This window comes from Vipera ursinii, assembly GCF_947247035.1.
Source record: "Vipera ursinii genome assembly, chromosome: 1".
In the NCBI taxonomy this organism is placed as follows: Eukaryota; Metazoa; Chordata; class Lepidosauria; order Squamata; family Viperidae; genus Vipera; species Vipera ursinii.
The window spans coordinates 13676548-13684305 of record NC_139512.1 but is presented as its reverse complement, the minus strand read 5'-3'; positions in this window follow the sequence as shown (position 1 = coordinate 13684305).

Here is a 7758-nt window from a genome sequence, read left to right as displayed (position 1 = left end):
GTTCCCATTTCCAGCATCCATTGGTGGTTTGGAATGGAACTGGCCTTAATCTCCCTGTGCCTTTTCCTGCTTATGCTAGACCCCAGTTAACCATTTCTTTTGAAGAGGTCCTGATGATGGATATAAAAATGTACAAATGGATAAATGAAGCACATTCAATTCTTAGGCCACCTACGTTATTTCTCTTTTCACTTTCAGAAGGTGCCCTTTGCCAGGTGTGGCATGAAGAGGTGCCAGGCAGGAGAGAGGAGGAGAGTTCCAGAGGGCAAGCAGGTTTGCTGCTACCAATGTGCCCCTTGCCCAAAAGGGACCGTTTCTAATCAGACAGGTACTGCACACTTTTAAGTGTATATTTTCCAGGATGAAGCAAGCCATTCATAGAAACAAATATCAATTTTGTTGTCATTCTGGTAGATTCTTTAAAATAGTCAGGCTTTTCAGCAGAACCTCTGAGTCCTGCTCCCCTGACCATCTTTCCTGCTGCTCATAAATTTAATGCAAGATAGTTTCAGGGTACAATTCATGGGATCCCTATTGGACTTTCTACTCCTTCTCTTACAAGGCACCAGGAAATACAGTTACCAATCTTTTCACGAAGGAGAAGAGTGTAAGGTTCAAGTTTTGATTTTCATTATTTTGGGTGTGCTTCTTCTGTCAATAGTACCAGTCTCCCAGGAGATTGATAGACCTGTTGGAGAAAGAGAGGATCGATCTACCTATGTCTGCCTTCTCTGAAAAAATAGTCTCAATGAAGAGATGCAAAATACAAAGCGGAGAAGTTGAGCCAAAGAGCTAAAAATATCCTTGCCTCTGACTAATGTACCCTCAGAATTATGAGTATTAAATAATGATTAGCCCTTTTTGATAAACCATGAAATGTAAAGTGACTCTTGATTTCAGATGCTCCTCACTGTGGCCCCTGTCCAGAAGACCAATATCCTAACAAGGACAAGAACCATTGCATTGCCAAGAAGATACACTTCCTTGACTATCAAGATACTTTAGGATATACTTTAGCTTCTCTAGTCTTTGTCTCTCTATGATCACTTCTGCAGTCCTGGCGATTTTCCTTAAGCATCACGAGACACCAATTGTCCGGGCAAACAACCGAGATCTCACCTACATCCTCCTGGTCTCCCTCCTGCTCTGCTTCCTCTGCTCCTTCCTCTTTATTGGTCAACCAGGGAAGCTCACCTGTCTCTTACGACAAACTGCCTTTGCCATCTTCTTTTCCCTTGTGGTTTCCTCTATCTTGGCAAAAACTGTCATGGTGGTTCTGGCCTTCATGGCCACCAAACCAGGGAACAAAGCAAGGAAACTCTTAGGAAAGCCACTGACCAACTCCATTGTCTTAGCCTGTCCCCTGGTCCAAGCAGTTCTTTGTGCCACTTGGCTAGTAACCTCGCCACCATTTCCCCACTTGGACTTCCACTCCTTGGTAGGAGAGACCATCTTGGAATGTAATGAAGGTTCAACTTCAATGTTTTACACTGTCCTGGCCTACCTGGGTTTTTTGGCTTTCATCAGTTTCACTGTGGCCTTTCTGGCTAGGAAATTGCCCGACAGCTTTAATGAAGCCAAGTTCATTACTTTCAGCATGTTGGTCTTTTGCAGCATTTGGATCACCTTCATCCCCACCAATCTGAGCACCAAAGGGAAATCCATGGTGGCTGTGGAGATCTTCTCCATCTTGGCCTCTGGGGCTGGTCTCTTGGCTTGTATCTTTTTCCCCAAATGCTACATTATTCTACTGAGGCCCAATCTGAATTGTAGGGAAAATATCATAAGGAACAAAAATCTCTAACTAAGGGAGGCATGGGGAAGATATTTATTTTAAGGCATGATTAGTAGCTGATGACATTTCTAAAATATGATAGCAGAGAAGGAGGAACATGTCCATTAAATAATGCTTTAACATGTGTTATAACTGTTTGTCTAGTTTAATGAGGATAAGGACGAGGGGGGACATGATAGCAGTGTTCCAATATCTCAGGGGCTGCCACAAAGGACAGGCAGTCTGTTCTGTCCCTCTCCCCCCCCCCCGGGTACAAACAGACAGACAAGCAGGTACGACTAGCAAGGGTTAATTCCTCATAGTAATTGCCTTCTGATAAGGCCTTGGCAGCAAAATACAAACAGTCAGCCAAAATAGGCTGGTTACCTCAAGCGTCCACTGGAATGAGATAACTTCCAAACAGTTACTCAAAATGAGTCAAAGCAAGCAAGCAAACAGTCCAGAAAGAAAGGGACAGAAGCGTTGTCAAGAATTCAGGCCTGGGTTTCAAACAAGTAGTAAATCCGACAGAATTCTAAAGATGTGACCAGAAGTTGATTAAATTATTGTTCGTCACAAAGTCCTGAGAGCAGCCGCACACCCTTTTGTACCTTGTGGGATGTGGCTCAGTGGCTCAGCTAATCCCTGACCCTCCTACTCTTCCTACGCTGCTGTAAACGCTTGGCTTTGTGCTGTTCTCGGGGATCTAGCCATGACTCATCTCCGCTACTCTCCATCTGCTGCAGCTGCTCTTGCTCACTCCCAGCCTGGCTAATCACAGGCTGCTCCTGTAGGCCTTTAGATGGAAACGGAGGCCTTGCCAGAGGGGAGGGTCCCAGAGAGGGAGGCCTTGCCAGTTCCTCCCCATCATCCTCAGAGTCCTCTTCCTCAGGTAGGACAGGCTCAGGGGTTGGAACCACAACACAGTTAAGCTATTCTCCCAAGCACCCAAAGGCAGGACAAGAAACAACGGATGGAAACTTATCAAGGAGAGAAGCAACCTAGAACTAAGGAGAAACTTCCTGACCATTAGAACAACTAACCAGTGGAACAACCTGCTTCCAGAAGCTGTGAATGCTCCAACACTGGAAGTTTTTAAAAAGAGACTGGCCAGCCATTTGTCTGAAATGGTATAGGGTTTCCTGCCTGAGCCAGTGGTTGGACTGGATGACCTACAAAGTCCCTTCCAACTTTACTGTTATTGTTATTGTTATTGTTATTGTTATTGTTACAATAAAAGTCAATTGAGTTGGGTGATATAGAAATTTAATCAGTCAATCAATATATCTGTTGTCAGCAGTAATTATGTGGCCTTTTTCTCCCCATATCTTCAATTGTCTTCATTGTCCCCAGCGAAGCTGAGGGCCCTATATAGAAATAAAGATTGGTGTTAGTATATGGTTGCTTATGATTGCTTTTATATACATATACCTTGTATTTAGCTCTGGGAAGTCCGGGGGGGAGGGGGGTGGGGGGGAGGTAGGGGAGGGAAGAGGGAGGGGGGAAGGGGGGAGGTAAGGGGGGAGGGAAGAGGGAGGGGGGAGGTAGGGAGGGGAGGGGGGAGGGGGATGGGGGTTTTTAATGGAAAATTGTATTGTAAAACTTTTCAATAAAAAAAAAAGAAATAAAGATTGGTGTTAAATATGTGTTTTTTATTTCAAGAGGGATATTTTCTCATTTTATTTTTTAAATTAAATATTTTGCTATTTTAGCATTTTAAAGGATGTTGTTTCATGTCAGTGTTTTTCAGCATATATGTTTGTCTCCATAGTCTCCTAATAATCATACAATTCTCTGCTACTGTTCATTGTTTTTGTGGTGGAGATGAAATTGTCAATCTGTTACCCAATTCTGCTATGCTGCCTCTTCAATTGGCAGCGTTTATGGCTGGGATGAGAAAATACACGTATTGCTTTAACTAACCCTTGTGCCATGTCATATCTCAGGTAACAGAGTAAGAGTTGAAAGGGATCTTGAAGGTTTTCTAGTCCAACCCCCTATTTCTCAGAGCTCCTCTGTAAATCATGATGCTCTATGATAATTGCATCCCCATAGAGATTTGCACCTGTACAGAATCAAAGTGCAGGACCAAAAGCAAATAAGCAAGGCTCACTGCAGTGTTGTATTAGTCAGAATGTTTGGTTTTTTTGGGGGGGGGCTCTTCCAAAATAATAATGGGAAACACGTCCCTGCAGACAAATAAATGAGCTCATATCTATACATTCAGGAAAGGAGGAGAAAATGATGTAGGAAAGAAAGGATACATATATAAATGTTTTAAGTAAATAAATATTCATAAGTAATAACATAATATATCTCCTTTGCTTCAGTCCTCTATTGAGAACAATAGTTACAAGAAACATTTACATCTTGAGATGCAGAGGTTGCTTTGGACATGCTCTGATATTGCTTATGTCTGGATGTGTCTATTAAATAATCCTGATTTTCCCTATACAGAGAGATTTAATTTAATTTAATAACATTTATATACCGCCCTTCTCCCTGAGGACTCAGGGCGGTTCACAGGGCAGAATAAAATAGCAAATACAAACATTAAAAAAGATTAAACAATTGCCCTAGTTAAAAACAATGGAAATACAGTGCTAAAAACCCCAAGAAAAATTAAAAGACCAAAGATAAAACAACCCCAGCAATCCCCATCAGGCTAGGCCAGCTTGTACAAACAGAAATGTCTTAAGATCGCGACGAAAGGAGCGAAGATCGGGCGCCATCCGGAGCTCTACCGGTAGCTGATTCCACAGCTCCGGAGCGCCCACAGAGAAGGATCTCCCCCTGGGGGCCACCAATCGACATTCTCTGATCGGTGGCACCCTGAGGAGGCCCTCTCTGTGGGAACGCACAGGGCGCAGGGAGCTTGATGCCGGCAGCAGATGTTCCCTGAGGTACTCCGGCCCCATGCCATGGAGTGCTTTGAACACCGTTACCAGTACCTTGAATCTCACCCGGAAGACAACTGGCAACCAATGCAGCTCACGGAGCAGAGGTGTAACGTGGGAGTATCGGGAGACTCCCAACACCACTCTCGCGGCTGCATTCTGTACCAGTTGGAGCTTCCGGGTGGTCCTCAAGGGCAGCCCCATGTAGAGAGTGTTGCAGTAGTCCAGACGAGAGGACACGAGCGCATGAGTGACCGTGCATAGATCATCCCGGCTAAGATAGGGCCGCAACTGACGCACCAGGCAAACCTGTGCGAAGGCCCCCCTAGTCACAGCTCCTATATGGTCTTCCAAGGTGAGCCGTGAATCTAGGAGGACCCCCAAGTTGCGAGCCCTATCTACGGGGGGTAATAGTTCACCCCCCATAGCCAGAGGTGGAATGTCCGAATAAACCCGGGATGAAGGTATGCAAAGCCACTCAGTCTTGTCGGGGTTGAGTTGGAGTCTGTTCCTCCCCATCCAGACCCGAACCGCCTCCAGGCAACGGGACATCACGTTGAGGGCATCACTGGGGTGGTTTGGGGTCGAAAAGAAAAGTTGGGTATCATCAGCATACTGATGATACCCAACTCCAAAGCCACGAATGATCTCACCCAGCGGCTTCATGTAGATGTTGAACAGGAGAGGCGAGAGGACCGACCCCTGAGGAACTCCACAAATGAGAGACCTCGCGGTCGACCTCTGCCCCCCTGCCAACACCGACTGCGAACGTCCCAAGAGATAGGAGGAGAACCACTGTAAAACTGTGCCTCCCACTCCCAATCCCCTGAGACGCCGCAGCAAGATACCATGGTCGATGGTATCGAAAGCCGCTGAGAGGTCTAATAGGACTAGGACAGAGGAATGCCCCCTGTCCCGAGCCCTCCAGAGATCATTCACCAGCGCGACCAATGCCGTCTCCGTGCTGTGCCCGGGCCTGAAACCCGATTGGTACGGGTCTAGATAATCCGCTTCATCCAGGACCAGAGGGAGCTGATGCGCCACCACACTCTCAACAACCCTCGCAAGAAAGCGAAGGTTGGAGACAGGACGAAAGTTGTTCAATACAGCCGGGTCCAGGGCAGGCTTCTTGAGGAGAGGCCTCACCACCGCCTCCTTCAAGACGGCGGGGAAGATACCCTCACTCAAAGAAGCCGATATAACTGCCTGGAACCAGCTGCGTGTCCTCTCCCGGGCTGCATAAACCAGCCAGGAAGGGCACGGGTCCAGTAAACATGTGGTGGTGCTCAGCCTCCCCATGATCCTGTCCACTTCCTCCGGAGTCACAGAATCAAACTCCTCCCAGGTGATATCGACAAGACCACCCGTGTCCTGATCGTCAGACTCTGCCCAGTCAGAGTCCAGACCGGTCCGAATCCGAGCGATTTTGTCCGACAGATGTTGGTTAAACTCCTCGGCACGTCCCTGCAAGGGATCCTCCCTCACCTCCTGATTTAGGAGGGAGCGAGTCACCCTAAACAGGGCAGCCGGGCGATTATCTGCGGACGCAATAAGGGTGGCGAAGTGGTTGGACCTCGCCTCCCTAATTGCAGCGAGATAAGACCTAATATAGGCTCTTAGTCGCAATCGGTCGGGTTCGGATCGGCTGGACCTCCAACCGCTCTCTAGGCCCCGTCTCCGACGCTTCATCTCCCGGAGCTCCGCAGAGAACCATGGAGCTCGACGGGATCTGCACCGGGTCAGGGGCCGCAGGGGTACAACTCGGTCAAGGGCCTCAGTGGCCGTCCTTTCCCAGGCTTCCACTAAGGCCTCGGCCAAGCTGTGAGCAAGGGAGGCAGGTGGGGACCCCAGCGCCGCCTGGAACCTCTGGGGATCCATTAAGCGTCTGGGGCGGTACCATTTGAGTGGTTCCAAACACCCACGGCGGGGGGTGGCAAAACGGAAGACCAGCCGCAGGAGATGATGATCGGTCCATGAGAGGGGCATGATAATTGGAGAGCCCCCACCAAGATCATCTAACCACCGTACAGACAAGAAAACAAGGTCAAGGGTGTGGCCTCCCTCATGAGTCGGTCCCGAAATTACTTGCATCAGGTCCATGGCCGTCATGGAAGCCATGAACTCCCGAGCCAACTCAGATGATCCTCCCAGAGATGGTAGGTTGAAGTCCCCCAAAACTATAAGTTTTGATAAGTAAGGAGCAATCCCCACTGATCCCTATTGTCTAGCCCCACAAAGAGTTGAATACAAAATAAAACATCTCTCCAACCCTTCTCGAGAGACACAGAAATCTCTCTATTGACTTGGGTCTAGTACTTTTGATAGATTTTCTGAGTCTGAGTCAATCAAATTGGGTATAGTTTAGAAAGATCCCATTACATCAATGCAAAGGAAATATCCAGAAAGAGAATGTGACTAAAACTAAGTAGATCTTCTCCTGAGTGGAAAGTCTTTGCCAATGGAGAAGATTTCCTCTTTGCCTCTTGAGGTCTAGAAACAAATATGTGATGTGTCATATCTGCCATCACACCACTGCAGCCCTGCTTTGCTTTGATGGCAGCCTGCCATAAAATGTAAAGAGGGGATAGAGGGAGAAAAGGAGGGGATGACAGGAACTAGAACTGCCAATCAGAGACAACAATGGGATAATCCAAGGACACAGACATTGGAATGGAATGTGAACACCACCAAAAGAGGCACCAAACTTTAGAACTGTTAAAAGTAAAGGTAAAGGTTCCCCCGCACATGCGTGCTAGTCGTTTCTGACTCTAGGGGCCGGTGCTCATCTCCGTTTCAAAGCCGAAGAGCCAGCGTTTGTCCGAGGACATCTTCCGTGGTCATGTGGCCGCATGACTAGACGCCAAAGGCGCATGGAACGCTGTTACCTTCCCACCGGAGTAGTCCCTATTTTTCTACTTGCATTTTTACGTGCTTTCGAACTGCTAGGTTGGCAGAAGCTGGGGCGAGTAACAGGCGCTCACTCTATTACACGGCACTCAGGATTCGACCTGCCAAACCGCCGACCTTCTGATCAACAAGCTCAGTGTCCTAACCCACTGAGCCACACAACTAATTTGAACCTTATTG